The 27,185-nt window shown below is 42.3% G+C and overlaps 1 protein-coding gene across 2 annotated transcripts in view; it reads left to right on the top strand.

Moving 5' to 3' along the window:
- AVPR2 (arginine vasopressin receptor 2) overlaps window positions 1-27,185 on the top strand; it is an 87,018-nt gene that overhangs the window by 41,305 nt on the left and 18,528 nt on the right. The window contains exon 1 of one of the 2 annotated variants that reach the window (XM_075186063.1): window positions 23,413-23,531. The exons of the other annotated variant lie outside the window; for it this stretch is intronic. The gene's annotated coding sequence lies outside the window, so the exon portion shown is untranslated. Of the gene's footprint in view, window positions 1-23,412; window positions 23,532-27,185 lie in introns of those variants that run through there. 2 annotated transcript variants of the gene reach the window in all.

Below are 27,185 nucleotides of genomic sequence, written 5' to 3' on the forward strand. Positions count from 1 at the left end.
GCACGGTGGCTTAGTGGTTAACACTTTTGCCTCACAGCTATGGGGCCATGAGTTCAATTCCCTACAATGGCCTTATCTGTGTGGAGTTTGTATGTTCTCCCTGTGTTTGCATGGATTTCCTCCAGGTGCTCTGGTTTCCTCCCACACTCCAAAAACATACTGGTAGGTTAATTGGCTGCTATCAAATTGACACAAATTGACCTTAGTCTCTCTCAGTCTGTGTGTGTGTGTGTGTGTGTGTGTGTGTGTGTGTGTCTGTGTATTAGGCAATTTAGACTGTAAGCTCCAATGGGGCAGGTACTGATGTGAGTGAGTTCTCTGTACAGCGCTGCGGAATTAGTGGCGCTACATAAATAGCTGATGATGATTGCGCTGTAGAAAACGAAAGGACGAGAACATTTGTTGCAGAAAAGCACAATAGGTGCTTCATTCAGTCAAAATTAGGGCAGGATGGTCCTGATCCTGGTGAGGATACCACCCTTAGCTGGGATGGCAGTTACCCTCTGTGGGATTCCACTCACTCGGGCAGACCAGAATATATCCAAAATAACACTTTATTACGACAGCACAACACCACAAGATGTTCACAAGTTACAGGGTAAATGGTAGCATGTATCCTCCAGCAGCCTCTTGCAGTGAGCACTCCAAAGTAATAATCTCTGTCTCCTTCAGGGTCTTATCCTCCAGCAATATTAGCACTACCGATTAGCAAAACAGTTATGGTGTCCCCCAGCCTGGGTTACTGGTTCACACTGACCCTGGCCTGGTAGGGTTTCCTCCAGCGGCACCACGATGCCTGGCCCAGAGTCCTTAAAAAGTACATTAAACCGTGAGAAACGGGTGATGAATACAAAGTTCTCAGTCCAGTAAAATCATGTTTCCTCACACTGGTGGACTGTGCTCCTGTCCTGGCCTCCAGGATGTTTGTCCAGACTTGCTGGGAACATTTGGAAGGCATGTCCCATTCACCACCAATGTGAATGGGTGCTGGCAGCAATAGAGAGGTGTCTGCAGGAGAAAAGGAAGGGTGTCGGGATGACCTTGAGCTTCAGAAGTGTCAGATGGCCACGCCCTCAATGTGCAACGACCACGCCCCATGCAGGTTGACTTGTCCAACAGCAAAGTGTCCTTGAAATCTGAGTTAATAAGGTCACAAGTATTACTAGATGGGAGTTTGAAGACTTATTGTATTTGCCTTCAGCAGAGGGATTGTCAGGCTAAAACTGCATGGGTTAAATAAAATATTAGCAGTCACTACATGGGGTCTCACATTCGCATTTCATGACATTTCTCCCAATCCAAATCTGGATTCCACCTGGAGCAGAGAGAGCTAAGTGCACTGATACTTCAAAGCCTGCTGACAGTCAGCAGGTGTTCAAACTGGGCTAAGCTGTGACCCAGAGACACAAAAGCAGAAAGTCAGAGAGGGGACAGCTGGCAGAGAAAGGGAGTGTGGTCAGGCTGCATAGCTTGCTCTATCAGATAACGCACATTGTGCAATGGTACAGATTGTGAGAGATGGGTTATCAGACCAAGCTTTGGCACCAGAAGTAAAGGGACACATCAGATACGGCAGCCTTAACCCTTTAACAGCTGGTACTTCACACACAATCTACATTAAAACCCTGTTCTTTTCTGTTTCACAGTCTTACTATCTGCTAAACAAATTGTTACTAATGAAAACTTGATACTATTTGTTTCCTAACGCTTTCCATGTTGTCAAAACAGAACCTTTATTTCCCAAAAACACGCAACTCTTGTGAGCCATAGAATTGTATCATTCATACACCACATTTGTTTGTATGTTCCACCAGTATATTCTTCATTTGTTCATTCTACTGGCATCGGGAGCTGATACTTTCTCTCTCTTCTCTATACCCGCCTTGCCTCAGTTGTCAGTCACTGTACTCCTCTTAAAGGGACTGCAGACAGAAGTACACTGTGTTCTGTGTCATTATCACTTATTTATATAGCACCACTAATTAACATCGGTCCCTGCCCTATTGGAGCTTACAGTCTAAATTCCCTAACACACACACACACACAGACAGAGAGAGAGACTAACGGGAATTTGATAGCAGCCAATTAACTTATTAGTATATTTTTGGAGTGAGGGAGGAAACTGGAGCACCCGGAGAAAACCCACACAAACACTGGAAGAACATACAAACTCCACACAGATAAGGCCATGGTCGGGAATTGAACTCATGACCCCAGTGCTGTGAGGCTGAAGTTCTAACCACTAAGCCACCATGCTGCCTGTAATATATACTAATATACTAAACTGCGGGTTTGAAAAATGGAGATGTTGCCTATAGCAACAAATCAGATTCCAGTTACCATTTATTTAGTGCATTCTACAAAATGACAGCTAGAATCTGATTGGTTGCTATAGGCAACATCTCCACTTTTTGAAACCCGCAGTTTAGTAAATATACCCCCTATGTGTTTGCTCCTTTGTTCATTGTGAGTGGAAACAATTGATTGTGTTGGATGCAAGATGAAGCGGTGGGAGATGGGGACAGCTTGCTGGGTGTACTACGAGTTAATGATAATGTAAACACTGACAGTGTTTACAGATAAATAATTATTACGATAGTGAAGAAAGTGACATGTTAGAAACAACTACTTACCTGTAAACAGACAGACTGGAAATCCGATGTGAGGAGAGGGAAGACATCAAATGACGTAACTTGCAAGCGCGACTTGGATTTTTTCTTTTTTTAAAGTGGCAACGCACAAACACATTTAATTATGGTAATATTAATTGTATTCCTAACCCCGAACCCTAACCCCGAACCCTAACCCTGAACCCTAGCCCCTAATATAAAGGTAATACTTACATGGGTCCGTGCGTTGCCGCTTTAAAATCTGAAATGTCCAAGTCGCGCTTGCAAGTGGCGTAATTTGGAAGAGTCGCCCTCTCCTTACATCGGATTTCCAGTGTTTCTGTTTACAGGTAAGTAGTTATTTTTTACATGTCGCTTTCTTACCTATCGTATTATGTAGGTGTAAACACTGTCCGTGTTTACATCACCGTTAATATGATTAGCACCGAGCTTGCCTACAGTGCCCGGGTGGCATAGCTAAAATACTCTCATGTGGCAGGGAAACAGCATTTCCTATTGTCTATAATGTATAACTACTTCCGCAGTGTACAAAAGCTCATGTGTAACATCTTCTCATTTCCCTAATTCAGCTTATTTCTAATCTCAATAAAAAAAGAGTTTTCGGGAAACAAAGCTGTAATGTGAAACAGCTCATGCTATGCAATATCATGTTAGCAATATATATGTTTAGGGTTAGACTCTCTATAAGCCTGCTGTAAAGTCCTGTGGATTACAGGGGATGGAGAGGTGCCCACTGCCCTGGTTAGTACATGGTCAGTTTGCATTATATGCATACTTGTCAGGATTAGCCATTCTTCATGTTACATATCACTCTCACACATTCCTTTCAGATCATCCTTTCTGGGAGCCCTGGAGAGGGTAATGAAAGGTGCCTATTCATTAGGCATAATGTCACTGGCTTGTAAACATATGTATTTACCTTTTTTTAAAAAGTAAAGAAAATATTATTTTGTTGTTCACATAGATTGTACGCTCTCAGGAATAGGGGCACTGCTTTACAGCGAGGGTGGGGGTCACAATGATGTGCTTTGCGGTGCCACGCCTCCCCTGCCTCTGCCACTTGACATCACCTCCTGAATCTCCCAGAGGGGAGAGCTTTAAAGTTGGCAAGTATAAAATACAGCCATGCATATGGAGTTTATATCCTTTTGCTGGGCAATAAAGACCAGAGGGTATATTTACTAAACTGTGGGTTTGAAGGAGTGGAGATGCTGCCTATAGCAACCAATCAGATTCTAGCTGTCATTTTGTAGAATGTACTAAGTAAATGACAGCTAGAATCTGATTGTTTGCTATAGGCAACATCTCCAGTTTTCAAACCTGCAGTTTAGTAAATATACCCCCCCAAAGCCCTATATTTTACTGCTCAGTTATATAAGCTACAGATTTTAGCAATAGATTTCCTTTGGGGCCATTTCTAGGTACTTGCTACTTACTCGAGTTTTTCTTTACGATGCTGTTTTTATCTTATTCCCCACTCCATTATTTTCCCGCCAGCTAAGTTTCTATATACCACCGGCACAAGCACTGCCACTACTGCGGATGCTGTTTCTGCAAAACTAGCTTCAAGTTCTGTGGGCTGAGGTATGAAGAAACCAAGAGCGCCTTCACACATTGAAATAACTTGTGTGTGCGTTGTTAGCCAGGTGCATTTGCTATAATAGGCCCACGTTATGGTAAATGCACCATTTGGTAAATACACATCTGATAATGCCATGCAATGTAAAAATGTGTGTGTATAGCTTATACTTGCCTACTCTCCCGGAATTTCCGGGAGACTCCTGAATTTTGGAAGAGTAGGCAACCTCCCGGACACGTGATTAATTGCGCCACTAAGTCCTGCCCCTGCTATTAAATGCTGCAAATTTCTGCTTTTTTTTTTCTAGTAGGGGCGGGGCTATGATCACCACACCCCCCTACACTTGTCACCTGACCTGCCCTGGTCCAGGTTTTAAAAGTTGCCAAGTATGATATAGTTTTGAATATGCATGTGTTAACCCATTCACATGTTCTTCACATGTATTTATAGCACCAAAATTGTGGCTAAATAGGCTTTTTTGATGAACATGTGAAAGGTCTCTAAGTATTAGTGGGACTGTCGCAGCAGGCAGTCACGTGGGTAGTCCAATCAGGACAGATTTGTCATACACTCTTATAATGGTTTGCGCATTTACTACTTTGTTGCAGAGACTGCAAAGTTGAACAGCAGCACACCAGTCCTTCTGACATACAGGCCCGGCGCTCCCATTAGGCAAGGTTAGGCTCTGGAGGGCGCCACAGATTAAAAATTTCTTTAAAACTGTGCGGCGACCGCTGACCATACCTTTCACGGCCGTCGCACAGCTTCAGATACATCCACAGGGAGGGGGGGGGGAGGGACTATTGATCATCACCACCGCCGCCTCTCTGCTCCGTCTCCTCCCCTCCACTCACTGACTGTCGGGCGTGACATCATCATCACGGCCCAACAGTGTCAGTGAGTGGAGGGGAGCAGACGGAGCAGAGAGGAGGTAAGTTAAGGTAAGGGAGAGCGGGGCGGGGGGGCGCCGATTTAGAAAATGTGCCTTGGGCGCCAAGGACCCTAGCACCGGCCCTGCTGACATATAATGCAAAATTACAGTGAAACCCCAGCACACGGCTGTGAACCAATAAAAGAGCTGCTATTCTAGTTGTACGCAAAATGCAGAAACCTCAGTTGCACACATTTGCAAATGTACGATAAACCACCCGGCCCGCCAAGGCGCTTCTGCTAAAAGAGTGGTCCTAACTCTAAACAATGAGAGTTCCTATATTGAGTCGCACATTTATGTGTTTTTAAATTGCGAGCTAACTTACCAAGAGGTACCCCAGGAACCTTCAAATGGCAATAGAGGACCAGCTCTACCCATCAGCTACTGATACCAGACACGCCTCTCAAACAACAGTTGCTCAATCAATTTATAGGTTCACAGTTTCTGTATATAATGCAAAATTCCCTGCCCTATATGTCATTGCATCCTCCTCAGTTACCATATAAACCTGTATCCTAAATATCACCCTGTCTAATACAGTTCATTACTATGCACTGTAAACGTCTGCAGGGAAACACTGTTCACTGCAAGATTATCGACCCATCCTCCCTCCTCTCATTTACTAGACTGAATTCTTTAGCTTTTCTTGACACGTTTGTCTGGTTTCCTCACTCACGTAAAAGGTCACATCTATGGGTAAGCCTGAGGCTGATCTGTACATTGTTATTGAGAGAAGCATCTCTGTGAAATCTGCAAGTATAGTCCACGTTATTGACCGTGGAAGCAGTTGTCACCATCCCCAGCCCCTAACGGAGCAGAGAACATGTCACCTCACTTTCGTCGGACGCTGCTGCTATCTTTTGGACAACACGAGTACTTCAAAATGGAATTTTACTTCTGCCACACACAGTCCGGCTGTATAATTCCACATAATCTGATAAAAGATTAATTTTCCATCTTCAGCATTCCCACACAGAAACATTTTAATTCTTGCCTGGAACGACCCAATCTTTTTTTAACATCTCTGAGATATATAAGAAATGAAATATTAGACTCAAAACATGTTCCATTTGTTGCCAATTTTAGCAAGATAATTTACCACATGTTTAAAGCAGAGCTTGTTTTTGCTTTATTTTTCTATTACTGTTCAGTAAAAGTTATTGGTTTATTGGAATTACTAACAAAAAGGAGCTTTCAAAGGAAGGTTGTACCTTCCACACAACTGTCTGTACTACTGAGGTGTTCACTTCCCTAATCCACCTGCTGGTTGCTCAATGCAGCCTGTTGGGTACTGGTGACTTTACCTGGGCCCTTTCCTCTATAATGATCTACAAGCACTGGAGGATACGACATGCTGTTAGATATACACTGCAGACTCCTGATTGGATTACCGTAGCCTTTGTCCAATCAGGAAACTATAGAACAGTGGCAGGTATCCCAGGCAGGAGATCCATACTAATTTACTGGAGGTGGGAAGGGTTTTCACAGTAACGTGGTGGAAGATTAAGAACTCCGTTATAGAGAAGAGCGAATTTGCAGTAAACTTTATCTCAAACCAAATTTCGCAGCAGGTTGTTGGGAAAACTTCCATCGACACAATCTTGGAATTCGTTTTTGCTTTGCCATTCCGGGGATGGCATTTTGCACTTTATACATAAATATGCATTTCATGGAATTTATAGTTTATGAATAGAGCTGAGTCAGTGATGGTAAATACTTTCTGTTGTTGAAGTTTGGGTATTACTGGCAACTCTTACAGCCAAGTTCCTCTGGCAAATGTGGTCCTCATATCTTAAGATATTTTCCCCACAGGCTGGGTTCTCTTTGTCAACACTTTGATTGGTAGACAGCACTGGTCATTTACCAATCAGAATAATGGGAGATCCCGACTCACTCCTGACTGGTGAATGGCCAGCGCTAAACTCCAATCAGTGCTAGGTACCATTTGTCACGTGACAGGGGGTAGGAGATTAAGCGATTAAGCCCCACCCCCGCCATTCAATGCCGTGAATTTTGGTGAATCCAGGAGGTTTGCCTACTATTCCGGGAGTCTAGGAGGACTCCCCGAAATTCGGGAACCTCCTGGGAATTCTAGGAGAGTAGGCAAGTATGGTCTATATTATAGACATATGTGAAATATATATATATATGACATACATCTTGCAGATATGATATGACTCAATAAGTCGCTCTCAGTATTTTATAGTATCATGTATGAACATAGCACCATGCAAGTAAGTGTGTCCCATATTTTATGCAGTACAATAGGACACCAGTCACAAAAGCTACTTGACAAAATAGATAGTATTAGTTGTCATGAAAGCGTTGTGTGTCACACTCCAGTTCTACCCACTGCAATAATAGATACAGGTTAATACATTGTAGTATGTACAACAGAAGGTTTTGATTGTGGCAAACAGAACTCAAAAGGACTATAGTTGTTGTTTTATAGTCCCATAAATGGGCATGTAAGACAGAAGTATTTTAAACATCTTAAAAAAAAAAATCAAAAAAAAAATCAGCAACACAAAACCCTCAGGAACTACATTTAGCTTTCAAGAAACCAATTTCCTTTTCTGTCTCTGGTAACACATGCTTGTGTGAAATTGCTAGTCCTGTGACTTGTATATACTATACCCTCATACCATTCCAGTGGACAAAGTAAGAATGTCATTTAATATTTGTTACAAAAACAGACCCTATGGCCTCATTTTGATCTAAAGAAAATTTGCGACTTTTGTGTAAACGCAAATATGCGTCCAAACACTTATGTTTCTCCAGCTGTACCTTGAGTTACATCCATCTTTAGATACGTACAATTTTAAATCTAGTGTGGTATATGCCTCAGAGGCAGAACTAGTGAGATGTGGGCCCCGGTGTAGGGAAGCAGGGAGGAGGGAACCGGGGCCCACAACTTGCTAGTTCCACGTGTAGTGGGCCCCATTATCTCCATGGACCCCAGTGCACCACATCTGCTGCACCAATGGTAGCTTTGCCACTGATGTGCCTGGTGAAAACTACCATCAGCATTAAATCTGCTAAATGATCTTAAAGATGTGTAAAATCAGTCGCATCTCTGGTTACTTGCATCTCTATGCCCTTACTGTATTGAATTTACACGCTGCTCCAAGAGCAACTGTGCGCAGGTATAAGATAAACTCAACTCAGTGGGCCTGAGTCATTAAGGAAAGTAAGGCAAATAAAAGGAGTAACTCTTCTCCGGGGCAAACCATGTTGCCACGCAAGGGGTGCAAATAAGTTTATTATTTTGCACATGAAATAAATACTGGCTGTTTTTTCATGTAGCACACAAATACATGATAGCTTTATTTTTACATTGAAATTTAAAATTGATCTAGGACATGCCCTACCCCAACTATAAATCTGTCCAAACATTTTCAATTTACCTCCCCCTCCAATGCAACATAGTTTAGCCCAGGTGCAAAGTTACTCTTTTTTTATGCTTTACTCTCCTTAATGACTCAGGCCCAGTATGTTAGTTATAGTTGCGCAGTGTGACAGAGATTAGCCAAGTCACATTTTTACTTGGTGCAAATGGATTTTGCTTTAATTCTAAATCGGGCCACAAGGTTGGTGTCTGATTGTATAAAAGTGCAGTGTATTTTCTTTTGTACGAATCCACCTGTTTTACAGGGAAGTGCACAGATCTGCAAACCAAGATTGCAGAATCTGCTGGGTGCAAAACTTTATTCCATCCGATGAGGAGTTCGGCAGTTCATTTTTGTATAGTCGCTGAGTGTGGATCAGACACAAAGGGCCTGAGTCATGAAGGAGAGCAAAGCATAAAAAAGAGTAACTTTGCACCTGGGCAAAACCATGTTGCATTGGAGGGGGGGGGGGGGGTAAATTTAAAATGTGATGACAGATTTATAGTTGGGGAAGGACATGTCCTAGATCAACTTTAAATTCCAGTGTAAAAATATAGCTATCAATTATGTGTGTGCTGGATGAAAAAACTGCCAGTATTTAAGTTATGTGCAAAATAAAAAAAAATTGTACCCCCTGCATTGTAACATGGTTTGTCCCGGAGAAAACGTACTCCTTTTCTTGCATTGCTCTCTTTAATGACTAAGGCCCAAAGTGTAAATATTTTTTCATCCCCATTCTAATACAAAGTGGGGTGAAACTATTTAAATGACATAAAGGGGTAGATTAGGGGCATTTATGGAAAGGTTTCCTGTTTTGTGATACTTTATTGCCCACTACCTCGGGAATAACAGAGATTGGGTCACTTCCTTTACTTTCAATGATACTCCATTTTGCACCTTGGAGATGGAGTGGTCCCAAAGTAGTAGATGGACTTTTTATATCATTAGTAAGGTTGAAAGGATGCAAACGGTTCAACCTCAACTTAATTTTTTGTACATTTTGTAACATTTTTACTCTTCATCATGCATCTCTTCGGGGAGATCTGCAAGCCTGGAAAATTAAGTGGGTCATTTTGGTAGCCAAAATAGGCCTCAAAGAGTCTCTTCATTATAATTGCTAATAAAGGTTGACTTTCAGTAGCCTGACCCCTTGTGGAAATCACCTGTAATTGCCATGTTCAGCGCTTGGAAACAATACTTAAATGAAAGAGCCAGAGAGACCACCAGAAATGCAATATCACATTGATCATATCAATATTTCACCCAAATTATTTGTTACATATTAAGGTTGAAAAAAACACTAGTCCACCAAGTTCAACATTTAATACATTTTTATTAGAATTCGATCAGCTCTGTATACTTCCTCCCACATAATTATCTCCCCATAAATATAAAACAATGAAGTATTTGTGTAGCACCGAGGAGGGTCACCACACCAAGAACAGGATTGTTTTGAAGGTCTACTGAAAACCATCTCAGTTGAGCTGCTGGACCCAGTGTGTTCAGCTGTCATTGTCGTCGCCGTTTTGGTGGAAACAGCTGTAGCTCCACCGTCTGTGAACATTGAGAGAAAGTGTCCTGGTTTGTGTCCAGCAGCAAGCAGGATGCGAAAGAAAAATAAGGGAGACATAGCTAGTCCTAGCTAGTGGATGACCACAAGAGTGCCCAATACAGCACAAGAGGGAATGTCTTTTCCAGAACCAAAAGAGGAAGGAGGTTCAGATAAATGCATACATGCCAACTTTTAAGATTTCTCCCCCGGGAGCGGAAGATCCGTCACCATAGCACCGCCCCCACTATAAAAAGCCGGAATTCACGGCATTGAAGGGGGGAGGGGGAGCTTAATGCCATTGTTAAGCCCCGCCCCCTCCATTCACTGCCGTGAATTTTGGCAAATGCAGGAGCTTTGCCTACTCTTCCGGGAGTCCATGAGGACTCCCTAAAATTCGGGACCCTCCCGGGGATTCCGGGAGAGTAGCCAAGTATGGATGAATGGTTAGGGTGGGGGTGAGGGGGGTTTGAATCCTTCTTTACCCCAAAAATATCAAATGTATAAATTACCTGGATCAGTTATCCCCATAATGTCCTCCACTTGTAATAAGCTAAAGATACATTTTCTTGTAAGACAGACATCCACATTTTTTTAATCTCTTGAATTTTCCATCTCCACCTCATGCTGTAAAGAATTTCACAACTTAACCACCTTTACAGTAGAGAACCCCTTCCAATACTGGTGGTCTTTCTTCCATTATTCACAAATGATCATCCTTGATATATGATACAATTTGTTGTATTAACCTTGGATATACTTTTATATATTGTCTCCAAAATAGATAAACTTATTTTTCTAACCGGCATTTATCATTTAACCTTTAAATCAGTGGTTCCCAAAGTGTGCGGTGCAGCTCCCAGGGGTGCCACGGCGCACTCACAGGGGTGTCGTGGCCAGGGGGGAAAAAACTTACCAATCCGACGGGGCCCGGGACCCGTGACGTCATCACGTCTGACATATTCTGTGAGCAGCGGCGGGAGAGAGGAGGGTGCTGAGTCCCAGGCGCCGCCGGATTGGTAAGAAGACATAGATGATAGAAGGCCAACTATGGTAAGTAAAGAAACGGAGGGAAAATGGTGATAGGAAACAGCAATGGAGGGGCAAGAGAATGAAGGAGGGCACAGAGTGTGAGGATGAAGAAGGGCACAGAGTGTGAGGATGAAGGAGGGCACAGAGTGTGAGGATGAAGGAGGGCACAGAGTGTGAGGATGAAGGAGAGCACAGAGTGTGAGGATGAAGGAGGGCACAGAGTGTGAGAATGAAGGAGGGCACAGAGTGTGAGGATGAAGGAGGGCACAGAGTGTGAGGATGAAGGAGGGCACAGAGTGTGAGGATGAAGGAGGGCACAGAGTGTGAAAATAAAAAAGGGCACAGAGTGTGAGGATGAAGGAGAGCACAGATTATGAGGATGAAGGGGCACAGAGTGCGAGGATGAAGGAGGGCACAGAGTGTGAGGATGAAGGAGGGCACAGAGTGCGAGGATGAAGGAGGGCACAGAGTGTGAGGATGAAGGAGGGCACAGAGTGTGAGGATGAAGGAGAGCACAGATTGTGAGGATGAAGGAGGGCACAGAGTGCCAGGATGAAGGAGGGCACAGAGTGCGAGGATGAAGGAGGGCACAGAGTGTGAGGATGAAGGAGGGCACAGAGTGCGAGGATGAAGGAGGGCACAGAGTGTGAGGATGAAGGAGGGCACAGAGTGCGAGGATGAAGGAGGGCACAGAGTGTGAGGATGAAGGAGGGCACAGAGTGTGAGGATGAAGGAGGGCACAGAGTGCGAGGATGAAGGAGGGCACAGAGTGTGAGGATGAAGGAGGGCACAGAGTGCGAGGATGAAGGAGGGCACAGAGTGTGAGGATGAAGGAGGGCACAGAGTGTGTGGATGACGGAGGCACAGAGTGCCAGGATGAAGGAGGGCACAGAGTGTGAGGATGAAGGAGGGCACAGAGTGTGAGGATGAAGGGGCACAGTGTGTGAGGATGAAGGAGGGCACAGAGTGCGAGGATGAAGGAGGGCACAGAGTGCGAGGATGAAGGAGGGCACAGAGTGTGAGGATGAAGGAGGGCACAGAGTGCGAGGATGAAGGAGGGCACAGAGTGTGAGGTTGAAGGAGGGCACAGAGTGTGTGGATGAAGGAGAGCACAGAGTGTGAGGATGAAGGAGGGCACAGAGTGTGAGGATGAAGGAGGGCACAGAGTGTGAGGATGAAGGAGGGCACAGAGTGTGAGGATGAAGGAGGGCACAGAGTGTGTGGATGAAGGAGAGCACAGAGTGTGAGGATGAAGGAGGGCACAGAGTGTGAGGATGAAGGAGGGCACAGAGTGTGAGGATGAAGGAGGGCACAGAGTGTGAGGATGAAGGAGGGCACAGAGTGCGAGGATGAAGGAGGGCACAGAGTGTGAGGATGAAGGAGAGCACAGAGTGTGAGGATGAAGGAGGGCACAGAGTGCCAGGATGAAGGAGGGCACAGAGTGCGAGGATGAAGGAGGGCACAGACACAGAGTGCGAGGATGAAGGGGCACAGTGTGTGAGGATGAAGGGGCACAGTGTGATGCCTTTTGTACATGTTGTTGCTTTATTTTGTTTGATCTTATTCCTCTTATTATTAGATGTAAATTATTCTTTGACAGAAATAAAATTGAAAAAAATATATAAAAATATTTTCCCTTGGATATATGTGTATTATTTCTGCAAACAACTTACTAAGTATTTCTGTCCTGACCTAAATACTTATTACGTTATTTTGACCCAACTACTTATAAAACGGGACTGCTCTGTAATTATTTTGAAGGGGTGCCTTGAAAAAAGTATGGTGGCTCTAAGGCGTCCACAAACTGAAAAAGTTAGGGAACCACTGCCTTAGACTCCCTTAACTAATGAGCTTGCACGCCTCTGAGCTCTCTTGAGTTGTATTAAGTCCTCATTACAGTGAGATGTCCAAAACTGTACATCATGTTGAAGATTTGGGTCAACTAGTGACTCACCCAATGATAATTCTTTGTTTGTACCATGTGCATTTTCCCCATAACCACTAACAATTTTAGCCAAATATGAATGTGTTCCCTATTTAACTTTCCTTTCTTTTCTATCCTTCAGCCAATTCTCTACCCACGTTTATATTTTTCCCACCAAGACCTAGTACTCTAATCTTATGTACCAGACTATTATGGGAAACAAAGTATTGAACACTTTTGCAAAATCCAAATTTATCACATAAATTACACTACCAAGATCCAGTTTCAAACATATTTCCTCATGAAAATCATCATCATCATATTTGTGCTGATACCAAATGATTTTCTATAATATATTTCAGATTTGTATATGTATTGCATCTCATAATTCCTTCAAATAATTTACCCACAACTGAGTTCATGTTCACATGTCTATAACTTCCTGGTTCTGATTTCATTCCTTTTAAAGACTGGAATCACATCTGCTTTTCATCAGTCTTGTGGCACTGACCTGGTTATAAGGCAGTCCATACCTCTAAGGAATAGCGCTCCATCAATAACTGAACTTAGTTACTTTAGCACACATGGGTGAATGCAAGATAGGCTAGGTGCTTTATCTGCCTTAACCCTGTTTATACATAACTGCATCTCTTCCTGTATTAGAAAATAGACATTTATGCCCTGATTCATTAAGGCAAACAAAACGAAAATGAACATATTGAGCTTGGCATGCCCTTACTGTACATTGACTACGTGCATACCTCCAGTCCCCTCCCTTTTCCTCCCATGAAATCGTAGGCTGTCATAAGTGTCCTTTGCACTCCAAGATAAAATGGACGTTGCTGCGTTCTTTGGAGCATGGTTCTTTTCTGGGAATGCGCAGAGCGATTTTACGCAAAATGCGGCACGTATCGACATTTACGTTCCTTAATGAATCAGGCCCTTAAAGTTGTGTAAAGGCTATAGTTACACAACCCATTGTTTCCTCCTTTTTAATTAGGCATCAAACAGATATATTTAAAATATCACCTTTCTATTTTATCTTGTACAATTATTTTTCAAAATTGTTTAATCCCTTAAAGTTTTAACAATGCTCCTGCCTTTTCCCTTATCATCCCCAATACATTCCTAGAAATCCCCGTCCGTTGCTTTGTATTTTTAGATATTTTGTTGACCTATTGTGTGTGTACTTGTAGCAGCATTTATTTAGAAAAATCCTATTTGGTCTCCCTGTTTTTGTTTGAGTACACTTTCCCAGCTTCAATAAATTCATAGTTTTTGTAGCTCCCTTAAAAAATGTTTTATCAAAGTAAAATGTCACAGGTTACCATGTTGTGATCACTATTCCCTAAATATCACCTGTACATTTATAATATATGTTTGATTAGATAGTTCAAAAACCAGCAGAACTCCCCATTTTAGCTGGTAAATTAGATAAAAGTCAGCTTCCTTTGTCAGAACTTCTAGAGGTATATTTACTAAACTGTGGGTTTGAAAAAGTGGAGATGTTGCCTATAGCAACCCATCAGATTCTAGCTGTCATTTTGTCAAATGCACTAAATAAATGAAAGCTAGAATCTGATTGGTTGCTATAGGCAACATCTCCACTTTTTCAAACCCGCAGTTTAGTAAATATACCCCCTAGTGTAACTACCCCATTATTTTTTATTTAGCTTGTAACAAACCCCAAACAGTATTTTAATGGTGTCTTTTTCTCCATATAAATCTACCCTTAAGGACTCTACAATGTCATAATATTCACAAATATCAAACTGGGAAGGTCTTAAATTGTTTTCTTAAAAATAACCAATCCCCACCCTTTCTTATAGTTCCTATCCTTCCTGAACATGCTACATCCTTCCAAAGTCATTGTCCAGTTGACTGTCGGCCAGCCAAGTTACAGCCACTATTTCATAATTCTCTTCCTACATTATTAATTCTAGTTCACCTACTTTGTTAGGAAGGCTCCTAGCATTTGTTACCACATATGAGATAGAGTAAGACAGCAAGCTGTTTAACATTCAGTGTCCTGATGACAGATTGCACTATCTATCCTCCTCATTATATCCCGACCACACGCACCAGTCTGGCTTTCACTACACTCCTTTTTCCATATTTACTGGAGCAGTCAATCCCCTGCTTGGTAGTGGAGGTATCCTACTGCAGCAATTATACTTTGAATGGACATCACCAATGTCAGCCAACCTTGCCTATACTGTATATTGGGGTGTTTGTAACCTCCCTGGTGCTTCTTCTACCCCATATTCTGTGACTCACCCCAGTATCCTGCTCTCCTATGTCTTCATCTCCTTCCCCAACGGTCCCAATCAGTGCCTGCTGAGTCAGCAACAAGCTCCTCTCCAAAGGGCCACATTTAGAGCTAAGAGCTAATCCAGCTAATGGGTGCAAATGCATTTTTTGGATGCAGGGAAAATTCTGGCTGCTTTTATATGTAGCACACAACTACTGTGCAGATTTATCTCTACACTGCCATTTAGAGTTGAGCTAGAATGTGCTCCCTTCCAACTCTAAATCTGGCCACATATATGAAATCTAAATTCAACCTCAGTTTTTATACATTTTTACTCTTCGTCATGCAGCTCTTCAGGGGGATCTGCAAACCTGAATATTGAAGCTAATTGATTTTCCGGGTTACTTTGGTGGCCAAGAAGGCCTTAATGAGTCACTTCATTATGATCGTCAATAAAGTCTGACTTTTAGTAACCTTTTGAAAATCTTACGCCAGTTTACTAACTCTGCATGACCCCTTGTGGAAATCACCTGTAATTGCTGTGTTCAGCGTTCGGAAAAAATACTTAAATGAAAGAGCCAGGGAGACCACCTGAAATGCATCATCACATTGATTATATAAATATTTCACCTGAGGCATGATATTATTTGTTACATATTAAGGTTCAAAAAAACACTGGTCCATCAAGTTCAACATTTAATACATTTTTATTAGATTTAGATCAGCTCTGTATACTTCCTCCCACATAATTATCTCCCCATAAATATAAAACAATGAAGTATTTGTGTAGCACCGAGGATGTCACCACACCAAGAACAGGATTGTTGTGAAGGTCTACTGAAAACTATCTCAGTTGAGCTGCTGGACCCAGTGTGTTCAGCTGTCATTGTCGTCGCCGTTTTGGTGGAAACAGCTGTAGCTCCACCTTCTGTGAACATGGAGAGAAAGTGTCCTGGCTCTGTGTCCAGAAGGATGCGAACGGAAAATAAGGGGCACATCGCTATAACTAGCTGGCGGATGACCACAAGAGTTGCCATGAAAAAAAAAAAATGCTTTACTTTACTTTCCTACTTCCTTGTTTTGAACTAAGTCGTTGCAAAGTGTTGTAGAAAGCATACATCAAATTTTGTGGCTACGATGGAAAGCTTGGCAAACTGGGCACTAGTATCTAATATATAAAGCAAACCCATACTTGCCTACTCTCCGGGAATTTCCGGGAGACTCCCAAATTTCGTAGAGTCCTCCCGGAAGAGTAGGCAAATCTCCTGGACCCTGTAAAACGCAGAAATTCACATCATTGAGGCAGGGCTTAATCGTGCCATTAAGCCCCCCCGGCATTCAATACCTTAAATCTCTGTATTGTATGGTAGGGGCGGGGCTATAGTCATGTAATTACGTCATCACGCCCCCTCCTACCCACTGTCACATGATCTGTACTCCGATCTCCCGGAGTACAGATTTAAAAAGTAAGCAAGTATGAGCAAACCTTATCAGACCTGCAATCTTGTGGCATTTATACAAGGCATACATGTCCGTGAAGTTCTGGTCAATAGCAGTCACTTAATATGGTGGCTATAAGGCCAAACAAACCTCTAATTTGGTGGCTACTTTGCAAAGCAGACCTCCAGTATAATGGCTAGTATACAAAGCCATTCTACAATCCTGTGGCTGACTAGCATGCAGAGCAGACCATACATCTAGTTGCTAGTATACAAAGCAGTTCTGTAATCGGGTGGTTAGTGTGCACATAACTCTGCAATCTGGTGGCTAGTATGGCCTGAAATCTGGAAGACAATGTACAAAGCAGTCGTGTAGTCTGGTGGCTAGTATACAAAGCAGTGCTGGTTAGTATGCGAGTCAGTGAGTGGAAACTAGTAGGCAAAGCAGGGAGCCGTCCGTAGAGCGTTGACCAACAACAGGCGGACTCCATTATATAAATAGATTTTTGACACTATTAAAATATCTGAGCAACAGAAGCTGTCTGCTACTTGCTAATGTCAACTCCCAGCAGCTGTCTTCGTCAGAGTGAGGCTCAGATGAGCATTTTAGATGAGCATTGTGCTACTTCCCTCTTGCTAATTTCGCAGGCCTCCATACTGGTTCCGCCTTTCTCCCCTCAAAGAAACTTTGGTTGCGTTTTATCCATTTACTATCCAAGTGTGTATCCAAATATTTGATACCAGAGCTGAACACTACTTGAAGTGTAATGGAAAATGAAATAAATTTAAAATGTGTTTTTCCATTGTCAATGTTCATTTACTGTCTAGAGCTTTATAATATAGTCTTCACAGTATTCAGTCAGCACACAATCCGGCATATACATTCATTTCAATTATCCTGCCCTGTTACCTAAATAATCCTTCTTTGTATTCCCAATAATTATTTTATTAACTCCTTTGTGGCAATTTATACTTTCTTGATTAATGCACATTTCACAGTTTTGTATCAGTTAAACCGAGAATAACTTTATGTAGCACGGTGGATCAGTGGTTAGCACTTCTGCCTCACAGCGCTGGAGTCATGAGTTCAATTCCCGACCATGGCCTTATCTGTGTGGAGCTTGTATGTTCTTCCTGTGTTTGCGTGGGTTTCCTCCGGGTGCTCCGGTTTCCTCCCACACTCCAAAAACATACTGGTAGGTTAATTGGCTGCTATCAAAATTGACCCTAGTCTTTATCTCTGTATGTGTGTATGTTAGGGAATTTAGACTGTAAGCTCCAATGGGGCAGGGACTGATGTGAATGAGTTCTCTGTACAGCGCTGCAGAATCAGTGGCGCTATATAAATAAATGGTGATGATGTAGTTTAGGGAACTTCACATTGTTTGTTTTGGGACAGATAAACTTTATTTTAGTAGCTTAATGTAGTAAATATCTTTTTTAGTTTGTTTTTTTACAGGCACAAAAAGGGAAAAATTATTTAAAAAAAAAAAAGTTTCCTATTTTTAGTGCCACCTTAAAAAGTTACTCCAGAAATTAATCAACTTGTTCTCCTGAGTATAACGACACCTGATATGAATAATTTAATCAAGGTATGATGTTGTTGTGTAGCCTAAAACAAGGATCATTTATGTCGTCCGTTCTTTTTAATAATTATTTATTGAACCATGAAGCCTATCTTAAATCTACTCTATTGATAGATTCATTGGCAAGTGACGTGTCAGTCGCTGATCTAAGTTACACTGCATATATCGGTGCTGAAAGGCAGGGGAGATCTGAGGCAGATCCCTACAGCTCCCTGGGTTCCCTTTACTGAGAGATATCTTCTATGATGTCACTAGTGTGACGCCACAGGATTCCGTCAGATCCGTGCCTAGCCTATTGGTTTGTACATTGCGCCCACTTTAATAATGAGCTCTCTCTAATACACAAACCTGGAAAGGACAATGCTTTTAGTCACGGTTAAGGCACAAAGCAAATATGTCTGCATTTGGCCATCTGGGAATTCTGCCCAACAATCCAGTTATATTGTTCTTTAATAACTGTTAGTTCTTGTGTTGCATAGTGGAAAATTAATTTTCTATTGTAGATTATAATGACATTAGGAGGGATTCATTCAAAGGCTCCTTTACGCTGTGCGTGGCACTCTGAGATGAGATGCCCTTAAAAGGGAAAGGTGTTGTCTTGTAGTACCCCTACCATCAACATTTTACTCTTTCCTAGTACAATTGCATTATACTTTAGTTATATGTTCATTTTTATTTTCTTTTTATTATTTTAGGGAAAGTTACCCAGTGTCAGTCTACAGAACCAATGGATCACTCACCAGGTTCCAGGCTTTGCAGCTTGAGCACCAGCACACTCTCCCCCTCAACCAGTGCAAACCTCTGTCCCTTTGCAAATACTGCCATATTGTCCCACAAACCCCTGCGCCTTAATGGTGCAGTTTTGCAATTTGAGGAGCATTGCGAGTCCAAAGCTGATTTTTCACTGCGCAGCGAACATTTTGCACACTGTAGATGACCTCCACAGTGATTAAATTTATAGCACTCCAGTAATTCACTACATATTTCCATGACGCAACAGAGGCCTGGCTTTGATAAAGTGGTGTCATAATTGTGCATGTAAATCAAAATTCACCCATTTACCGTAATAATTTGGCCACTGGGTGGTGCTGTTACGTAGTTTTGGGTGAAACTACTTCAGTACAGGATTGGTGGACAATAATGTAAGTAGAGTAATTAAATTCTATATCATGTAGGGTGGAGATATTTGAGAAATGAATATTCATGACAATTAAATTCTCAAATAACTCCAATATAGAAAAAAAAACAAGTTGCATTTAGAAATACAGTACAGAGTATTTCCAAGAAGAGGAGAAGAGCATACTGATCTAGATACAATGCACAGTTGCCATATAGCACATGTTGTCTTCCTTGACAACTGTTCCATAGTGTCTGTGAAGTGACCCCTTTCATGATGGAGGGGTAAATATGATTCTGCAGAGCCCTGGACAAGAGCAATTAAAGCAGTCACCCGAGCAGTACCCCAGCTGCTGCTTCTGCGTTACGCGCTCAGTTAACGGTTTAATAGTTTAGTATCGTTCTCTCCTGAGTGCTTCATGTTAATCTGTCACAGCTCCGCCATATCATGCGTTTAACGTCTTGCAGAGGTTTGGAAATGTTCCATATTCCCTGGCTGCTTCGGGCTCTGAGGTATCACCCAGATGAAAGGCTTGCTTAATATATCCTGACAAACAATTGCTATTATGTGAACCAGATTTCTGCTCTTCAGTGACACAGAAGACAGAACGAGAACGCTGCTCTGCTGATCACGGAAGAAAAAACTTGGTCGTGTTGGCACTGTAGGAGTTAATTGTATGTTTGTGCCATTTTGCTGATTGACAGTATGATACACTGACATATGTCAGCAGTGCATTATGGGCAGGCATCATCTCTGTAATACTGTATGATCAGTGATAAAAGGTTATGTCAATAATTCTGTGTAGGGTGGACTGTGACAGTGACCCATAGCAAATAACAGGGTTATTTCACTGAGACCAATCAATTATATTGAATTCACCCTCTCCCCTTTTTTAAAATCTCTCAATTTAAGGTTCTGTAATTAGCTTTTTATTGTGCAGTAGAAAGGGTTGATGAGTACTGGTGGGCGGCGGGTATTGGTGGGGTGGGAAGTGGGGGAGGAAATATGGGAACAAGGAAGGTGAAAGGGGCTATGGAAGGATGAAGGGGGGAAAAAGAGGTGAGGGCTGGGCAGGGGGGTGAGCCAGGGGTTGCGGTCACATTTTATTCACATACATTTTTGCCTGCAACTCTAAAGCTGGGTACACACTACAGTTTGTTTACCCAGCTTAAAGAAGGTTCACAGTGTTCACTGAAATGTGGTGCAGAAAAGGTCTATTGGCATTAATTAAAGGAACAAAGGATTATGGGTAATAGAAAGAGCAATGAAGGTCTGTAATACGCAAGTGTTGGATATAATTGTGCAGTCTATAACATGGAAGTGACACGAATATATGTATTACCTCCAAGTTCCATGACCTGTATATACTATCTCCTTGGAGACGTCTAATTTCTTTAGAGCTTTCAGTTTTATGGAATAAACAGCAGAAAAATGGGTTGTAGCAATACATTTCCCAAGAGTCATCCAGCTCTGCAGCAGTAACATATGCGCCAGGTTTACGCCAGGAGAAAACAGTAGCATATGTACTTGATTTACGCCAGGAAACGTGAGCAGGGTTAGTAGTAAATGCTAAAGTTACATTACCCAATTTTTACACAATACAATATTGTAATAAAGTGTCTGGAAAGTGCTATTAATAAATATGAAAGTTGCAATTATCATGTAAAATGCAATTAAATACAGACACAAATACAATATAAAAGTAATCTAATGGGAATCTTCCTTCTTGCCGGAGGCTGAATGCAAATATTAGTTAAGTAATACAGACTACAGCAGCCAGAGCCGTACCCAGGTCTAGCAGCACCCTGTGTGAGAATTTTTGATGTTACCCCCTCTTCCCCAATCAAATTTCCAAATTATACTTTTATTATTATTTAATTTATTAAAATTTATCACACTGCTTCCCTTCTTCATCACACTGTTCCTCTGCTCCATCACACTGTTTTCCCTTTATCACACTGTCCCACTTCATCACACTGTCCCACTTCATTACACTGTTCCCCTTCATCACACTGTCCCCCTTCATCACACTGCTCCTACTTCATCACACTGTCCCCCTTCATTACACTGCTCCTACTTCATCACACTGTGCCCCTTCATCACACTGTGCCCCTTCATCACACTGTGCCCCTTCATCACACTGCTCTCCCTTCATCACACTCTGCCCCTTCATCACACTGTGCCCCTTCATCACACTGTCCCCCTTCATTACACTGCTCCTACTTCATCACACTGTGCCCCTTCATCACACTGCTCTCCCTTCATCACACTGTCCCCCTTCATCACACTGTCCCCCTTCATCACACTGCTCCTACTTCATCACACTGCTCCTACTTCATCACACTGCTCCTACTTCATCACACTGTTCCCACTTCATCACACTATTCCCCTTCATCGCACTGTTCTCCCTTCATCACACATTGTGCCCCTTCATTACACTGCTCTCGCTTCATCATTCTGGTCCTCTGTCAATATACTGCTCCCACTTCATCACACTGCTTCCACTTGATCACACTGCTCCCTCTTCATCACACTGCTCCCCTCATCACACTGTGCCCCTACATCACACTGTTCCTCTTCATTGCACTGTTCTCCCTTCATCACACTGTGCCTCTTCATCCCACTGCTCCCAATTCATCACACTGACCCCCCTTCATTACACTGCTCATACTTCATCACACTGCTCCCCCTACATCACACTGTGCCCCTACATCACACTGTGCCCCATTTATCACACTGTGCCCCTTCATCACACTGTCCCCCTTCATCACACTGTGTCCCTACATCACACTGTGCCCCTACATCACACTGGTTTCCCTTCATCACACTGCTCCCACTTCATCATACTATGCCCCTTCATCACACTGCTCCCCATTTATCACACTGTCCTCCTCCGTTCTTTGCTTACCTTGCTATGAGCTTATTTACTTTTGTCTTATTTTCTTCATATCGCAACTTACCATTGTATGTTTTCTTTTTTTATAGCTTTATATTATATCTACTTTTACTGGCATATTGTCTCATTTTAATAATATTTTACCACTTGTCTATATATTTTAGGTCTCTTTAATGCTGAATATAATAAGATGCATTTACACATATACCTGATGGCTAATAGGGGCCACTGAATGTAGAGTCAAAACGTAAAAATAAATATTAAGTACAGCAATCTCGATAAAAAATAAATTCTAAAATGTTATTTCATAGCCAACAATTTTTATTTGTCATAAACCTTCAACATGGAAATATAATTTCATCTATAAAATGATGGTTTCCTCCTATTTTTGCATATACAGTTTGTTTGCTGCTAATGGTCTATTGTAGCACATTTCTGAATAATCGAAACCTTTTAGTATACTATGACCATATCATTTGCATTTGAGATAAAGTTGCATTAAGTATTTGCAAAAAACGTAATAATACCACTTTCATACTGCCGCCCCGGCAATATCCCGGGTTTTTGAAGAGGGGTTTTTGCAGGGGCTCGGATCGTCCCAGCTCAGAAACACCATTCATACTGCACCTCGGACCCGGGAATTTCCCGGGTTGACCCCATTCATACTGCACAAGTCTGTGCCCTGGCAATTTGTGGGAGTTATCACCAGAGCAGTTTTCATTGGCTGAAAGCTTCATAGTGCAGGCGACCCGGGAATTACCCCTCCATAAATCCCAGGTTTTTGGACCCGGGATTATTCACTTGTACCATTCATACTGCACCAAGACCCGGGTCGTTTGAGCTCGCCCCGCCAAAAACCCGGGATTTTGGTGCAGTATGAATGGGGTATAATTGAGAGAAAAAAGTATGAAACAGAAGCACATCATAAAAATTAGACTGCAATAAAAGTATAACAAGAATGAAGGAATAGGAGGAGAAAGAGCAACTAGGAATAGTGGGAGAAGAATGAGGTCAGTAGCTGGTAATAGAGGTGGGTGGAGAAAGGTGAAGTTCTTGGTGTGTAGGTATTGCTGCATGATGTAAAATTACAGTCTGTGCAGGAGAATGAAAGAGAGAGCAGGATCTGCAGTTCATTTCAGAAGTCCCATTGGGGGAATGGGAAGACACCTTTAAGAAGCTGGAGCATTGGCGATACCTGGTCGAGTAAGGTAAGGCCGACCTGTGCTCCTACTGTCATAGGATATGTCTTCACTGTAGTCATTACTACCTTCCATTCAGAAGAAGTGCAAAGCATGAGGCAGCACGGTGGCTTAGTGGTTAGCACTTCTGCCTCACAGCGCTGGGGTCATGAGTTCAATTCCCAACCATGACCATATCTGTGTGGAGTTTGTATGTTCTCCCTGTGTGTGCGTGGGTTTCCTCCGGGTGCTCCGGTTTCCTCCCACACTCCAAAAACATACTAGTAGTTTATTTGACTGCTATCAAAATTAACTGTCGTCTCTCTCCCTCTATCTGTCTGTATGTTAGGGAGTTTAGTCTGTAACCCCCAATGGGGCAGGGAATGATGTACAGCGCTGCGGAATCAGTGGTGCTATATAAATAAATGGTGATGATGCTGAAGCCTATTTAACAAAGATCATGGCGGTTCATCCATGTACCATCACAATCCTCCTTTCATTATAGTCATCTCAGGATGGCAATAACAGAGGATACCAATAGAGAAAATGATTTATTATTTTATTTAAATAAAGCATTTTTCTATTCGGAATGCCGGCAAAATAATAATATTTTATTTTAGATATTGTACAAATCTTTTTAACATCTATTTTTTTTAAATGTATTTATTTTTAGACTGAAACTGGAAACCCCAGTATGTTGCGCATGCATTTTGCAATCGTGTAGAAACTCTTTAATTGTCTTTAAAATGCATTCAACATTCCATTTTGATTTCCAAGTGAAATCGTAAAAGCATTTGTGGACTTATTAGAAACAGTGGTGATATATTACAAGGGTCTTGTGTTTGCCATTGGTTGGAAATTAAGGATTTATATACAACATTTTATGAATTAATTGGAAACTATGGATGGTCCAGAAAAATAATGGGATTATGTCATAAATCATTACCAAGAACAGTGAAATACAACCAAAGGACCTTCTAAGACTGTTTCATGGCCACCTTGATAAACCCATAGCATGTATGGTATCATCATCATCATCACCATTTATTTATATAGCGCCACTGATTCCTCAGCGCTGTACAGAGAACTCACTCACATCAGTCCCTGCCCCATTGGAACTTACAGTCTAAATTCCCTAACACACACAGACACAGGGAGAGAGAGAGAGAGAGACAGACAGACTAGGGTCAATTTTGATAGCAGCCAATTAACCTACCAGTATGTTTCTGGAGTGTGGGAGGAAACCGGAGCACCCAGAGGAAACCCACGCAAACACAGGGAGAACATACAAACTCCACACAGTCCATGGTCGGGAATTGAACTCATTACCCCAGCACTGTGAGGCAGAAGTGCTAACCACTAAGCCACCGTGCTGCCCATAATGGTATGATATAATTCTCCAGCAGGATCTTGCACATAAGTTATTTCTATCTATACTTGAAACCGTATGAATATTCAAACAATCAGTGGTGTAGCATGAGCTGGTTAAGTCATTTTTATTCTTGACACAACTCCTTCAATCCTTAACCATGTTCGCTGACACTAAACCTTTCTTGAGAATCTTCCTTATAAACCAGCACAGTGGGATTAAAACTATGCACGTTCTCAGGTTTTACAAGTCCTCCATCCCAAGTAACCCTAGGTTTGAACACATGTTTCCAGTAGTTAAATGCAAGGGAAAATAAGGCCCATTAAAAGGTTGTGTGTTAAAATAAAAATATCCTTGAATATCCCCGCAACGGGGCCCCCAGAATCTGTGACATCTAGTAGGGCTTCTCAGCCTTGTTATAAAGTACCCTGTTGTGTCTATAACTGTTTATCAAGTTCTTGTAAACATTTACAAAGTACCAGTATATGTCTATAAATGTGGCTGACACATCACACCCAGTCTGCTGTTATAAGTGGGGCTATAAGTACAATCAAAGGGAGTCAAAATGATTAGTCATTGAGAAAATGTAGTACTCAGTTTAATGTGTGTTTAGGAGACCATGATGAATCTATAGTATGACTCTTAAAGGGAGCATGTAACTTGACTACTTTTTGGACCCAAAAGCAGTCCAAAGGACAAGCGCCCCCACTACGCGGTGAAGTTAACTGCTGTCAGGGGGGGGGGGGGGGGGCTGGCAAATTTTAGCATGGGTAGCAAGACTCGACTGGAGGTGGCCATTGACCCAGCCCAAGGTAGCCCACTATGGGACCGGCCCAGGGGGCAGATGCCAAGCGGCCTCCAGCCCAGCCTGCCCCTGACCTCTGTGGTGGTTGGGAGCTATGATATGTGAATTGCATGCACAGGATCCGCCCGACAAAGCCTGTTGACGTGAATGGAATCCTCAAGGTCCCATCGTCTTTACAAAAAGGAGAGACTCCCAAGAGTCCAAGAGAATTCCCCCAAATTCGTGAGACTCCCGGATGTTCCAGAGAGTAGACAACTGGGATTCAATTTTATTTTACTCAAGGGGGTAAATGTATCAAGCTGAGAGTTTTCTGGCTGGTTTGAAAAAACAATCATATTCTAGCTATCATTTATTTAGTACATTCTACAAAATAATAGCTAGAATCTGATTGGTTGCTATAGGCAACATCTCCACTTTTCAAACCTGCCAGAAAACTCTCAGCTTGATACATTTGCCCCAAGGAGTCTTCCACCTTCTGACTGCAAATTAATGCCTTCCCGCAACTATTACTATATTCATTGTTTTTTCTTTTTAGATTCTATTGGTGTTTTTTAGTTATGTCTTTATATTTTTATACGATTTATATGTATTTGCATCCCTGGAACGAACACTGCTCGCTGCATAAGACGATAAAACTGTACCCAATGTAGAGAGTCTTGAAGATTTCAGTTTTTCACCATGGAAACAAAACTAATCAACTCTGCTGACTAATGTAATTACTGAAAGGAATCCTGAAATATAAAGTTATATACAATGTAGTGGACTATAAAACTATCAAATACCATTTACTTACATTTTCTTTCTAAATTTATACTTCAACCACTCTGTTTGCATGTGTATATTATGTAGATCCCCCTCATGCTGCTAAAACAGCTCTGATTCGTCGAGGCATGGACTCCACAAGACCTCTGAAGATGTCCTGTTGTATTTGGCACCAAGACGTTAGCAGCAGATCCTATAAGTCCTTTTATGTTGGGGGATGGGGCCTCCATGGCTTGGACTTGTTTTTTTCCAGCACAATCCACAGATGCTCGTTCGGATTGAGATCTGGGGTATTTGGAGGCCAAGTCAACACCTGGAACTCTTTGTCATGTTCCTCAAACCATTCCTGAACAATTGTGGCAGGGTGCGTTATCCTGCTGAAAGAAGAGTCCACTGACATCAGGCAACACCGTTGCCATGAAGGGATGTATATGCAAAAAATGATTAGGTAGGTGATACGTGTCAAAGTAACATACACATAAATGCCAGGACTCAAGGATTCCCGGCAGAACATTGTCCAGAGCCTCACACTGCCTCCACCAGCTTTCCTCCTTCCCATAGTGCATCCTGGTGCCATCTCTTTCCCAGGTAAACAACGCACACGCACCCAGCCATCCGCCTTCATCCATTGCTCCATGGTCCAATTCTTGCGCTTATGTGCCCATTGTAGGAGCTTTCGGCGGTGGTCAGGAGTCGGAATGGGCACTCTGACTGGTCTGTGGCCCCATACACAGCAATCTCCTAATGC

This window comes from Mixophyes fleayi, chromosome 9 (assembly GCF_038048845.1).
Source record: "Mixophyes fleayi isolate aMixFle1 chromosome 9, aMixFle1.hap1, whole genome shotgun sequence".
Taxonomy (NCBI): Eukaryota; Metazoa; Chordata; class Amphibia; order Anura; family Limnodynastidae; genus Mixophyes; species Mixophyes fleayi.